At 43.1% G+C, this 12,794-nt stretch overlaps 1 protein-coding gene across 6 annotated transcripts in view; it reads left to right on the forward strand.

Moving 5' to 3' along the window:
- GRIN2B (glutamate ionotropic receptor NMDA type subunit 2B) overlaps positions 1 to 12,794 on the forward strand; it is an 815,960-nt gene that overhangs the window by 352,926 nt on the left and 450,240 nt on the right. For 2 of the 6 annotated variants that reach the window (XM_081589231.1, XM_081589236.1), the window contains exon 1: positions 3,227 to 3,582. The exons of 3 other annotated variants lie outside the window; for them this stretch is intronic. The gene's annotated coding sequence lies outside the window, so the exon portion shown is untranslated. Of the gene's footprint in view, positions 1 to 3,226; positions 3,583 to 12,794 lie in introns of those variants that run through there. One more of the 6 variants, XM_081589237.1, reaches the window with a different exon arrangement.

Below are 12,794 nucleotides of genomic sequence, written 5' to 3' on the forward strand. Positions count from 1 at the left end.
AGCAAAAATTTTGAAGACATTATTCACATCCGGCTCCCCTTACTCCAAATTTTATATATTGATACTAATTTCAAAGCCTAACTCTCAGTGAGAACCTACTATATAGCACAAGGAACTCTCCTTGTTGCTGAAACTCAGCCTTTGCTTACCAGTGCCGAATAGAAATGCAGAGACCGAGTTTTGGGTGAAGTAGAAAAGAGTAGCTTTTATTGCTTTGCCAGGCAAAGGGGGCTGCCCTGAAGACCATGTGACCCACCCTGGAGGCACGGGAGTGAGGAGTTTTATAGTGTTCAAGAAGCAGGGCGTGATCCGCTCATGGACAGTTCTTGGATGGTTGGCATCAAGGTGAAGTTTCAAGCATCATTAACCTTCTGGTTTCAACCAGTCTAGGGTCTGTGTTCTTGTGGTCAGCAGTTTTCATCTGGAGGGGGGTCTGCTTCCTGCATAAACAACTTAGGAATGTGTGTCAAGCCTTTATCTGTATTTTTCAGGGAACTGGGAGTTCAGTGATTCTGCTGTGTGGCAGAAATATAGTCTAAATTGTTATCAGTTCCCCAGCCCAACAGCTAGTCTTTGTTTCTACATCTTCAGATTTCCCCATCATCAGCCTTTTACTTCAGAAGACAAGGACAGAGGGGCTTGTTCACGGTTTCATACTCAGTCCTCTATGCCGACCTAAATGGGAAGGAAATCCAAAAAGAGGGGATATGTGTATACGTATAGCTGATTCACTTTGCTGTACAGCAGAAAAATAACAACATTTTCAAGCAACTCTACTCCAATAAAAATGAAAAAAAAAATGAAACAAAACCAGAAACTTGACGTTCCCTGTTTCACCTTCATTGGTGGACATGATTGAATGGCCCACCATTCGTTTTACTCTGTCTCTTCATGCAGTGGTCTGCACGCTCTCCGCACTGTCCCATGGGGCTGCTCACCTCCGTTCCCAAATGGGGCTTGTTCACTCACCCCTGACATCTCTGAGTTGTGTACTACAGGCAGAGGTTTCTCGTCTGAATCTTTTCTCCGGCACCTGCACAGGAATTGAGTCTGGCGATAGCTGGTTTACTTCCAAGTCCAAATGCATCATACTTTGCTCCTGAAATTAAAGTCAGGTGAAGAAGCAGTTGTTCACATTACCTTGGCTCAGACACTTCAGCTGGGGTTGGAATGATCTGTTTTGCCACTGTCTTTATAGTCATTTTTTTTTTTTTTTAACTTTTTATTTTATTTTATGTATTTGGCTGAGCTGGGTCTTGGTTGAAGCATGAGGGATCTTTAGTTGCAGTATGTGGGATCTAGTTCCCTGTCCAGGGATCAAACCTAGGCCTCCTGCATTGTGAGCACAGAGTCATAACCATTGGGGCATCAGGGAAGTCCCACTGTCCTTATAGTCTTGATTTGACATCTAGGCTGCTGTAACATTCACGGGCATCTGAGCCAGTCCCCATCATTGACTCAGGCAGCCCATCTCACTGCAGGCTTACCACCGTTCTGGGTACTGATGTGTCTGCTGTGCTTGGTGGGAAGGCTAGTTTTGGAGAGAGAAAGGTGAAGGTGAGTAGAGAAAATCCGTTGCCATTGTGTTCACAAGGACTTAGCGCTGTCCTAACAGGTAAGACCAACAAAGGTCCGTCTAGTCAAGGCTATGGTTTTTCCAGTAGTCATGTATGGATGTGAGAGTTGGACTATAAACACAGCTGAGCGCCTAAGAATTGATGCTTTTGAACTGTGGTGTTGGAGAAGACTCTTGAGAGTCCCTTGGACTGCAAGGAGATCCAGCCAGTCCAGCCTAAAGGAGATCAGTCCTGGGTGTTCATTGGAAGGACTGATGTTAAAGCTGAAACTCCAATACTTTGTCCACCTGATGTGAAGAGCTGACTCATTGGAAAAGACCCTGATGCTGGGAAAGATTGAGGGCAGGAGGAAAAGGGGACGACAGAGGATGAGATGGCTGGATGGCATCATCGACTTGATGGACATGGGTTTGGGTGGACTCAGGGAGTTGGTGATGGACAGGGAGGCCTGGCGTGCTGTGCTTCATGCGGTCACAAAGAGTCGGACATGACTGAGCGACTGAACTGAACTGAACTGAACAGGTAAGACAAGGGGCTTCCCAAGTGGTGCTAGAGATAAAGAACCTGCCTGCCAGTGCAGAAGATGCGGGTTGGAGACTTAGAGATACAGGTTCGATCCCTGGATGGGGAAGATCCCTTGGAGGAGGGTGTGGCAACCTACTCCAGTATTCTTGCCTAGAGAATCCCTTGGACAGAGGGGCCTGGCAGGGGTTGCAAGAGTCGGACAGGACTGGAGCAACCTAACAGGCAACAAGTAAGACAAAGGCTCAAGTGTAGCCCCTGTAATTTGTTCCTAAAGAAGCTTTCCCCAGGATCCCAAGGGCAGAGCCAGACTTCAGCTGTAACGCCGGGGACTGCAATGAGAATCTGTAGTGATACAGAAAACACCACTTCTTCCGAAAAGGAAGTGTAGGTTAGTTACAAAATTGTAACACCTCAGAAAAATGCTTACCCTGCCACTTCTCACTCTTTCTCATGTCCTAACAATGATACAGCCAATGGATTAAGCCTCTGGAGCAAGGAGAGTAGCAGTTACTTAGTTGCATTTTGTTTGGGGTGGGGATGCCTGTAGCTTTTTTCTTATTTTTGTTGATCATCCCCCTACCCCCTCTGTTTGTGTCAGACCTTAAGCCTCTAAGCCCCTCCATATTCATAGTGTTAATTTAGGAACTTGTGTTGAATCCCTCTATTCTTGAAAAGCATGTGATTCTAGTAAAGCAATTTATTTTTCTAGCCACAGGCATCTGAGAGGTGAAGTGATGTGTGATGAACAGCTCACAGTTCACAGGAACCATACAGATAAACTTACCCAACTGTCCAGCTTTTGGAAAAATAAAAGCTGTGAACATGTTAGAAAGAGTTAACCACACTGATGGCTCCAGTTCTCCCTCTCAGCTGGGAACCTATGTATTTCTTTTGTATTCTAGATTACCTATCCTGGGGACTTCCCTGGTGGTCTGGAGGCTGAGACCCCACACTCCCAACGGAGGGGGCGGGGAGTCCGGTCAGGGAATGAGATCCCACGTGCCACAACTAAGTCTGGGAGTCTGGGAGCAGCCAAATAAGTAAAAATGATTAATTATTTAACAAAATATAAAAAGTCCTGGTCTGAGACACTTATTAACTGCATGAAAAACACTTGAACAGTTAGGCAAAAGCCTTAATGTTTACCTCGTAGAACAGAAAGAGATGTTTCTTCCTTGGCCTTGAGTCAGCTCTGGGTTCATTCATTGTCCTTACTAACTTTGTGACCTTGGATCATTTGGTTTACTTTTCCGATAGCATTCACTTTTATCATTTGTAAAATGAGAAGTACAGAGTCTGCCTTTGTAGTTGAGAGAAAACAGGAGTGAAATGCAGAGTAGGTGCTGAGCAATCAGGGCCATTTTCCTCAAAGGCATCTGAATATGAATTCTCTGTGCATGAGCTGAGCTGGAAGCTGAGCTAGAAGCTGGTGTACAGAGCCAGACAGCAGGCCCCCGGCTCTGAGACTTACCTAGCAAGGGTAAGTACAACTGGGGCAGAGGATGGATTCTGCCTGTGACAGCCTGTGGTTGTCATTTGGTTATTTAGGCTGTGAAATCTTGGGTTGTGTGACTGAGGTAGTGGTCTTGAAATTGTCATCCCCCGCCCCCCTACTATGTGGTAGAGAAAGTTGTAGCAGATCATTGAAGGCACTTCTGGAAAGTGGGGAGCATGTGGCAGTTCAGTGCATAGTGTTTTGAGGCATGAAATAAGAGAGGACCTAGATGGGGCTTCCCCGGTGGCTCAGACGGTAAAGAGTCCGCCTGCACTTCAGGACACACAGATCCAATCCCTGGGTTGGGAAGATCCCCTGGAGAAGGAAATGGCAACCCACTCCAGTTATTCTTGCCTGGAAAATCCCACGGCCAGAGGAGTCTGGCGGGCTACAGTCCATGGGGTCGCAGAGAGTTGGACATGGCTGAGTGACTAACATTAACACTTAGATGGGAATAGAAAAATTAGATAAAATGGGTATTGAACAGCCCATCTGCGTAAAATTGAGGTTGTCTTTCCTAGCTTTGTTTTACAAAGGAAAAGTAAAGGTAAGGAGGCAAATATGGATCTACTGATAAAAGAATTTAAGTACATGTATTCATTCATGGACAGAGGAGCCTGATGGGCTACAGTTCATGGGGTTGCAAAGAGTCGGACACGACTGAACAGCTAATACTTTCACTTTTCCTTCATTTATTCAGTGAACATTCACAGGGTTTCTGCTAGGTGCCGTGAACAGTCATAGTGCCAGCGATTCCACAGTGATCAGGCCAGACCAGCTTCCTGCCCTCACGGACATGTTGCTGAAATGGGGAAGACAGTAAACAAACAGATGTGAATGTACTGATGTCAGAGGGTGATAAGGGCTGTCAGTAAAACTGAAGACAGATGAGGGGACAGGAAGGGATGGATGTTTCTATTTTAGAGGGATTGGGCAGGAAGAGGCCTTTTGGAGAAGGTGACACTGAGCAAAACCAAGTGAGGAGGTGGGTCATGGAGGTAGAGAACTGGGCTGAGAGTGTCTCAGACAGAGGCAACAAACACGCACAGACCTTGAAGCAGAAATATGCATTCTTGTTTAAGAAACAGAAAGTCAGCTGTGTGAGAGGGCAGTGAATGAGCAGAAATAGGGGAGGTGGGCCGCAGACATAGTCAAGGGCCAGTTCACGTGGGGCTTTGTGAGCCACGGCAACTTGGGGTTTCATTCTAAATTGAGTGGGAAACCAGTGGAGAATTTTGAGCACAGGCATGGCTTAATGATCCTTTACGTAAGCAAATGATCATCTCGAAAGTGCTGTCTTTAAATTATCATTTCATTTGCATAGCAAGCATGATGGAGGGTTCCAGTCCCCATGTGAAGGTCGCAATAGAGACCAGCAGTTACTGGCCTGGACTTTAGCCTCAGCAGACTTGGACATGACTCTTGACTCTACTTCCTCAGGTTTTGTAACTTTGAGCAAGATGCTTATATTTGGTACCCTTCTCTTTTCTCAGCCTTAAAATGGTGGAATAATGTTAAGATCTGCCTGTAGGACTGTTTTGAGGACTAACTGAAATAGCTCTGCAGTGCTGGCACGTTGCTTCATGGATGGTGGCCGATGCTCTTCTCATCAGAGAGAAGAGTGAGCAGCTCTGAGACTGGGGGTCAGGTCCCTCATCCCAGGGTTACCCCCTGCTCCACCCTCACAGCTACCCCGTACTGCATGCCACTGAGGATATGCTTTTTCTGGAACAGTGATGGGGAGGACCTCTTCAGGAGGGATCAGGGAGGATAGCAGGGGACACAAGATCAAAATGCCAGGCTCGTCAGAGGACCCCGCTGTTGGCTCTCAAGAGTCCCTGTGATTGATCCTCACGGGGAGACCAGTAATGAAATTGTGCTCCATCCCCAGGTATAGTGCTGTGTGTGCAGCAGGCCCTGGGTAAATATTTGTGGAAGATGAGAATCCTTGAAAGTGATTATTGTCCTTATTGAAAGATACCGTATGGTAAATTCCCATTAATTTGGATCCTTTTCATTTGTATGATGTCAGACCTGGTTTTTGTACTTCTTGAAAAAGTAAAAGTTGGAAATAAGTGACTTACCTCAGGTCTTTATTTAAAAAAATATATAGATTCTTACCTAATTTAGGCTGATCAGGGCATTGTTAATTAATTTGTCTCATTTTCTTTTACTTAGTATTCCTGTGTATCTTCCTTTAAACTGTTATTTGTACAGCCACCGAAAGTCATAAAATAATTCTTTCCGAAAGATTTGAGTTTTCATTAATTTTGGTAAGATATTCTAGCCCTTCTTGAAAATTGCAAATGAACTTGATTTAATTATGTTATTCAGTTGTACAAGTTAGGTTCCGGCAGAGTCAATGCTCGGTCATAAGGAAGAACTGAGAAGGTGTGTGAAGGGAGTAGTTAGGATTGAAAGAAGAAATTTTCTCAAGTCCAGGCAAACATTTCTAGGGTAAGAAACAGTGAAGGGGGCTGCTGCCTAAAAAGTGGCTGTGCTCTCGCTTCCATCAGATCAGCTGTCCCAGTGGACAATTCCAGTCCCTTCCCCACAAGTACCCACTAATGAGGTCTAGGGTCTTAGGAGCCTTTAGTATCAGGGGGCAAGGTCAAAGGGGTAGTGAGGGAGAGGTTTGTCTGCAGAAGACGGTGGAAGGCACCGCTGTTCAAAGAACAGTGGATTCAAGAGTGACTGCCTTGGGGCACGCAAACTTGAGCCAGCTGTGACTCATACATCTGCAACCGTCTTTGACCTTTTGCCCAGGAGAGGGCAGTAACATGCTAACATTTAAGCTTTTCCAAGTGGTCCTTAATAGATGCTGCGGGAGCCTGCATAGCGTTAGTCACAGGTGAGCTTCATTTTCATTCTCACCGAAACAATATTTAGTCTTAGGTTTGTTTTCAGCCTTCGGTTCCCATGGTCTGCAGACACATGGATCTGGAAGTGACACTTTCCATGCGTCCATAGGACACTGACATTCTGGAAACCTACAGCGAGGCTCTGCTGCGTTTAATGCTGTGAGTGCCGCAGCCCTCGGCTACCTCGTCCCCGTGGATCAAGTTTAAGGGCAGATTATGCTGCTCTGTGTCCGCTGTGAAGGTGGCTGTCCTAGTCCCGACTTAACTAGGCTAGCAAATCACACTGTCCAATGTTAGAGTCTCCATCCTACTACAGAGCTGGGTACCTTGGAAACAAAGAGATCCTGCCAAATCCCATGCCTTGCACAGGGTTTGAAATGCAAATAGCATTATTTTTCTCTTGTCCCTGAGTCTGTCTTCACTGCTGGAAGATTTGGTGCCCTGACCCCATCTTATCATGCATATGACTAAGATAGTCGAATTTCCGAGAACTTTTTAGCCCCAAGGTCTGTGAGGAGCTCTGTGCTGGTTGCAGGCATTTTTAGCTTTTGACCAGGCTCAGTATGGGAACATAATGTAGTCTCAATGCACTAAAAATAGGAGGAGGCATTGGAATATAAAATCATCCTCATTATCTAGCAACACTGTTTTGATTGTTGTTGGTAACTGGCTTAGCTTTATCCAAGAGCCACACACCAATGTGAATTTTCTACCAGCCCATCTACCCCCTTCCCCTACCTGCTTGGGGCCAGTGGTACCATCAGGGCTGGGGCACCAGCTTAAATATAGTGGTTTATGAAGGAAAATGTGAGAAATGAAGGGAGAGTGGACAGGATGAGTGGTGGGAGATGAGGAGGTTGATGAGGTAGTAGATGGTTAGGAGAGAAAGGGTCAGTGTGAGCTGGAGCCTGGAGGGCCCTGTGAAGTGCCTGGTGAGCCCCCTGCTTCTGGTCATCATATTGGAAGGTATGTGGAGAGCATGGATGCTTGTGAAATGGGCGTGTATGTGAGAAGGCTGGAGGGAGAGAAAGAGAGAGAATGAGGATGAATACAGAAATATTCACTCATCACTGACTTATTTAGCAGAGCAGTTCCGGGATGTCACCTCTGCTCCCTTCTGGCCACCTGGCCAGGCCCCTTATTTCCCGTTGTTGAGTATGCGGTGATTTCCAGCCAGACGGCTTCCTTGGCCTCTGTTCTGCTAGCTAGGGTCACACTCTGTTGAGTTTCAGATATCTCTTGATATTCAGCCTACATGTGCCTTTGCTCAATTTCACCTCTTTTTGAGTTAGTTATACCCACCCCGTACCACCCTCATCAATCAGTCTCTTCCTCCACTTCATCATTTTGGTGGTTGGGAGCCTTATCTGTTTCTGTGTTTGTGGGATGGGTGTGGGGGAATACGTTGAGAGCAAATGGGAAGATGAGGAAAAAATGCAAAACATGGGAAAAATGCCTTTGGCTGTTTAAAGAACTCCTTGGAGTTCTTTAAAGGTGAGGAGGTTTCCTTATTCCGCTCTTCCACAAATCACAGAGTAGGTAAACCACATCGCAGTGGATCTGGGGACTGTATTCCTCTGCCAGCAGATAGAGGGGAGTGCTAATGGGATGGGGTGGTGATGAGGGGAACAGAGTGGCAGCTTGAAAAGCCAGGCCCCCCCCAACACTCCTGGCAGAAGATGGTCTTGGTTTCATTTACACTACTAAAGCTGTAAATATCTTAGGGGACTGGTGAAATTCAGTAAATTATATTACTGTGGATTTCTGACTCTTTCTTTCGCATTTCATAAGCTTGTGATAAACGTTCTCTTGGACTGTCAACCTGTGTCTGTGGGTTTTCAGGTCACTGTATTAGCTTTTCGGCTCATACCTCAAGGCTCTAGCTAACACATAAGGGGCCTTTGTATCCTGTGCAGTCAAGTGGGGTGACAGTGTTTCTTGGATTAAAAACACTTGTGTTTTTGAACTGCTCTGGTTCCACAAGAGAATTTTAGAAGCAATTAGTAGTCAACTCTGGAGGAGAGCATGGTATCCCACTCCAGTATACTTGCCTGGAGAATCCCATGGACAGAGGAATCTGGCAGGCTACAGCCCATAGGGTTGCAAAGAGTCAGACACGACTGAAGTGTCTTAGCATGCATGCACAGTAGTCAGTTAAGCTCTTCTACAGATCAATAAAGTTGTTCAGTAATAATAATATTAGGTGGTAATTCAAAGACTGCATTCAGAATAGATAGGGGATGGGGGAATAGTTCAATTGTTTTGAGGTGAGTTTTAATTTTATTTAATCCTCTATTTCTCTTTCCTGGATGAATGTGAGTTAATCAAGTTTGATGGTGATGACAAAAAGAAGAGAGAAATGTTTAGTTGCCTTTATTTAAAAATTAAATCAATTTTATTGAAGTAAAATTTACATAAAATGAAATTTAGATATTTTAAACATATAGGTCAATAATCTTTGACAAATATATGCAACTACATGATCACCACTGTAATTAGGAAATAGAACATTTCTGTCATCTCAGAAGGTCCCCCCTGCCCTATTGCAGTCGTTTTACTCCCCAGCTCTTTCACCCAAGGCAGTTATTAGTCTGATTTGTAATCTCTAAGGATTGGTTTGTCTATTCTAGAATTTCATATAAATGGAATTAAACATTATATAGTCTTTTGAATCTAGCCTTTTTGGCTCAGCAAAGTGTCTGTGAGATTTATCCATTTTGTTGTACAAATCGGTAGTCTGTTCCTTTGGTTGAATAGTATTTTATTTATGGATATTCCGTAGTATGTTTATCTTTGCACCTGTTTATAGACGTATGGATTATTTTCAGATTTTGGCTATTATGACTAAATCTACAAAGAACGTTCATGTCAAAATCTTTTTATGGACATATGTCTAGAAATCTTAGAAATACTGGATCATATTGTTACATGATTTAGTTTTTTAAATTCTCTTACTTTCAGCCTGAATATATCTTTATATTTAAAAATGCATGCTAAGTTGATTCAGTTGTGTCCGACTTTTTGCAACCCCATGGACCGTCACCCTCCAGGCTCCTCATGGGATTCTCCAGGCAAGAATGCTAGAGTGGGTTGCCATGCCCTCCCCCAGGGATTTAAAAATGCATTCCTTATAAATAGCATATAGTTGAGTTTGCTTTTTATACAGTGTGACAGTCTCTTCCCTTTAACTGGAGAGTTAGTATATTTATATTTAATGTAATTATTGATGTGGATGTGTTTATATCCACTGTCATGCTATTTGGATTTCATTTGTCTCTTGCTTCTCTTCATTTCTCTGTTGTTTCTTTCCTATCCTCTTTTAGGTTAATAAAATATTGCTTAGTTTTCCATTTTATTTCCTCTGTTTACTTCTTAGTTATACCGCTGTTTAACTATTTATTTTAGTTGTTGCTCTAGGGCTAACTCTATGGGTTCTTAGTTATGGTAGTCTATTTAGAGTCAATATTACATCTCTTCATGCTTCACATATAACATAGTTTTCCCATAGTTTCTCCTTCCCACTTCTTGCTTTAGATCTGTCACTTTCCAGTTCCCACTTTCTGTTTCCTGATTCACACTTCCCACTTCACAAATGTAATAACCTCACAACAGCAAAATTTTATTTAACTGCACACTTCGTTCTTTGCAAGACTGTTGTCTTATCTTTTACTTTTACCTATACTGTAAGACTTTTCTTTATAATGCTATAATTATTTTTGCTTTAATAAACAGAACTATTTCTTGTAACTTATGAGAAGAATGAGAATATAGTCTTTTTTATTTGCTCATTTGTTATTTCTAGTGGTTCTCATTCCTATGGACCTGAGTATTTTCATCTGGTATTATTTTCCTTCAGCCTGAAGACCATCCTTTCACCCAGCTTTTATTTATTTAAAAATGTCTTTATTTTATCCTTATTCTTAAAGAACATTTTTCGCTAATAATAGAATTCTGGTCTGACAGTTATTTTACTTTTAGCACTTTAGGAATATTGTTCCATTGTTTTCTGGTCAGCAATCATTTTTCCCCTTGTTTCTCTGTTCATCTTTTGTTTGCGAGTTGCTTTCAACATCTTCTGTTTCTTCAGCTTGGTCTTCAAAAGTTTGGTTATGATTGTGATATGTATTGTGATTCCCTTTATGTTAATCTTGCTTGGAGTTTGCTGAGCTTCTTGGAATTGTGAAGTCAGTGTTTCTCAGTGTACTGGGGAAGTTTTTGGCTGTTGTTTCCTCAGATTTTTTTTTCTGCCTCAGTTTCATTCTCTTTATCATTCGAGCCTCCAATTATATGTGTGTTAGATCATTTGATACTGTGCCAAATATCAATATGCAGCTCTTTCATTTTTTATTCAGCCTTTCTCCCTGCTTTTCCTTATTTTTGTGCCGTGCTTGGACTCCAGTTCTCTTTATTATGGTCAAAAAATTGTCTCTAGGCAGAGAGCCAGGATGAAAAAAAGACTAAATCAATGATATTATTAATCTGTCTTCAAGTTCACCAACTCTCTGTCATCTCCAGTCTTCTGTTAAGCTGAACGAGTGATTTTGTTTTTGTTTCAGTTACTGTACTTTCTAGTTCTAGAACTTTCATTTGCATCTTTTTGTAATTTCTGTTTGCTACCCAAGTTCCATATCTGTTCACTCCTTAATACATTGTCCTTTAATTATTTGAACATTTTTTTTTTTTATTTCTTTGAATGTAATAACTGCTAATAGCTACTTTAAAGTGTTTACTTACCAAGTCCACAATCTGGATCACATTTCACATTTTCTTTGTATGTGGCAGTGATTTTATTAATTGAATGCTGGACATTGTGGATAATGTATTTTGAGACTCTGGATTCTGTTATTTTGTTTGGGAAAGTATTAATTCTTATTTTATCTTAAGTTTAAATACTGATTGATCACAGTGAGTTTGTGCAGACTTGGTTTTATGCTTTGTTATTAAATGTCTATTCAAAGCCCATGGCTTTTCCCAAGCCCCTCTAATTTGGTGGAGATCAATCTCTAAAATTTTATCTCCTTGTGGATCTTGTTGGAGTTTAGAATTAGCCTTTGTTAGAGTGAGACTAGAGTAAGTCTTATTTTAGGGTATGATCCTTATTCCTAAAGGACTGCCCAGGTGGCACAGTGGTAGAGAATTCGCCTGCCAGTGTAGGAGACGCTAGAGACTGGATTCGATCCCTGGGTCAGGAAGATCACCTGGAGGAGGAAATGGTAACCCACTCCAGTATTCTTGCCTGGAAAATCCCATGGACAGAGAAGCCTGTCCATGGCTACAGTGCATGGGGTTGCAAAGCCTCTGACCAAGTCACTGAGCACCTTGTTCCTTAGGAGTGGTATTTCTGGAAATCTCCATTCAGGAAGGGCTGGAACTCCAGCAGACTCCAGCATTTCCCTGTCCCCAGTGGTGCTCAACCTCTAGTATCGCTTTTACTTCCACCTTTGTAGGACATTCTATCAAGAAAATTATGGATGTCTTGCCCCAAGATACATACCCAGCCCTCACTTATGAACTTATGGGGTCCCCTTTCTGCAAATTTCTTTCCGATACACCTCCCTGCAGATTCCAATCTTTTTAGCTGCCAGGAACTCTGACTTCTGCCCCCTCAGCATGGTGTGACCACTGTGCTGTGTTTGGACTTCAGCTTTCTTTACTTCTCCAGTCAGGAAACTGACTCTCTGCAAAAGGCCAGAGAAATCACAGACTTTTCTCATGAGTTTCCCTTTCCTCAGAAATTGAAATTTTTTATTTATTTATTTTTTAATGTATGTATTTTAGTTGGAGGCTAATTACTTTACAATATTGTAGTGGTTTTTGCCATACATTGATATGAATCAGCCATGGGTTTACATGTGTTCCCCATCCTGAACCCTCCTCCCACCTCCCTCCCCATCCCATGCCTCTGGGTCATCCGAGTGCACCAGCCCTGAGCACTTGTCTCATGCATCGAACCTGGACTGGCAATCTGTGAAATCTTATACAGCTTTTTGTCCACTGCCTGGTAACAGTTGCTTCATGTATTTTGTCAGTTTTATACTTGTTTCCAGGAATGGACCACCTATTCCTTCTGTCATCTCTGCCTTGCTGCTACTGCTGCTGCTAAGTTGCTTCAGTCGTGTCCGACTCTGTGTGACCCCAAAGACGGCAGCCCACCAGGCTCCCCCGACCCTGGGATTCTCTAGGCAAGAACGCTGGAGTGGGTTGCCATTTCCTTCTCCAATGCATGAAAGTGAAAAGTGAAAGTGAAGTCGCTCAGTCATGTCTGACTCTTAGCAACCCCATGGACTGCAGCCCACCAGGTTCCTCCGTCCATGGGATTTTCCAGGCAAGCGTACT

Source organism: Giraffa tippelskirchi, chromosome 4 (assembly GCF_054371585.1).
Source record: "Giraffa tippelskirchi isolate mGirTip1 chromosome 4, T2T-mGirTip1v1.2.pri, whole genome shotgun sequence".
Taxonomy (NCBI): Eukaryota; Metazoa; Chordata; class Mammalia; order Artiodactyla; family Giraffidae; genus Giraffa; species Giraffa tippelskirchi.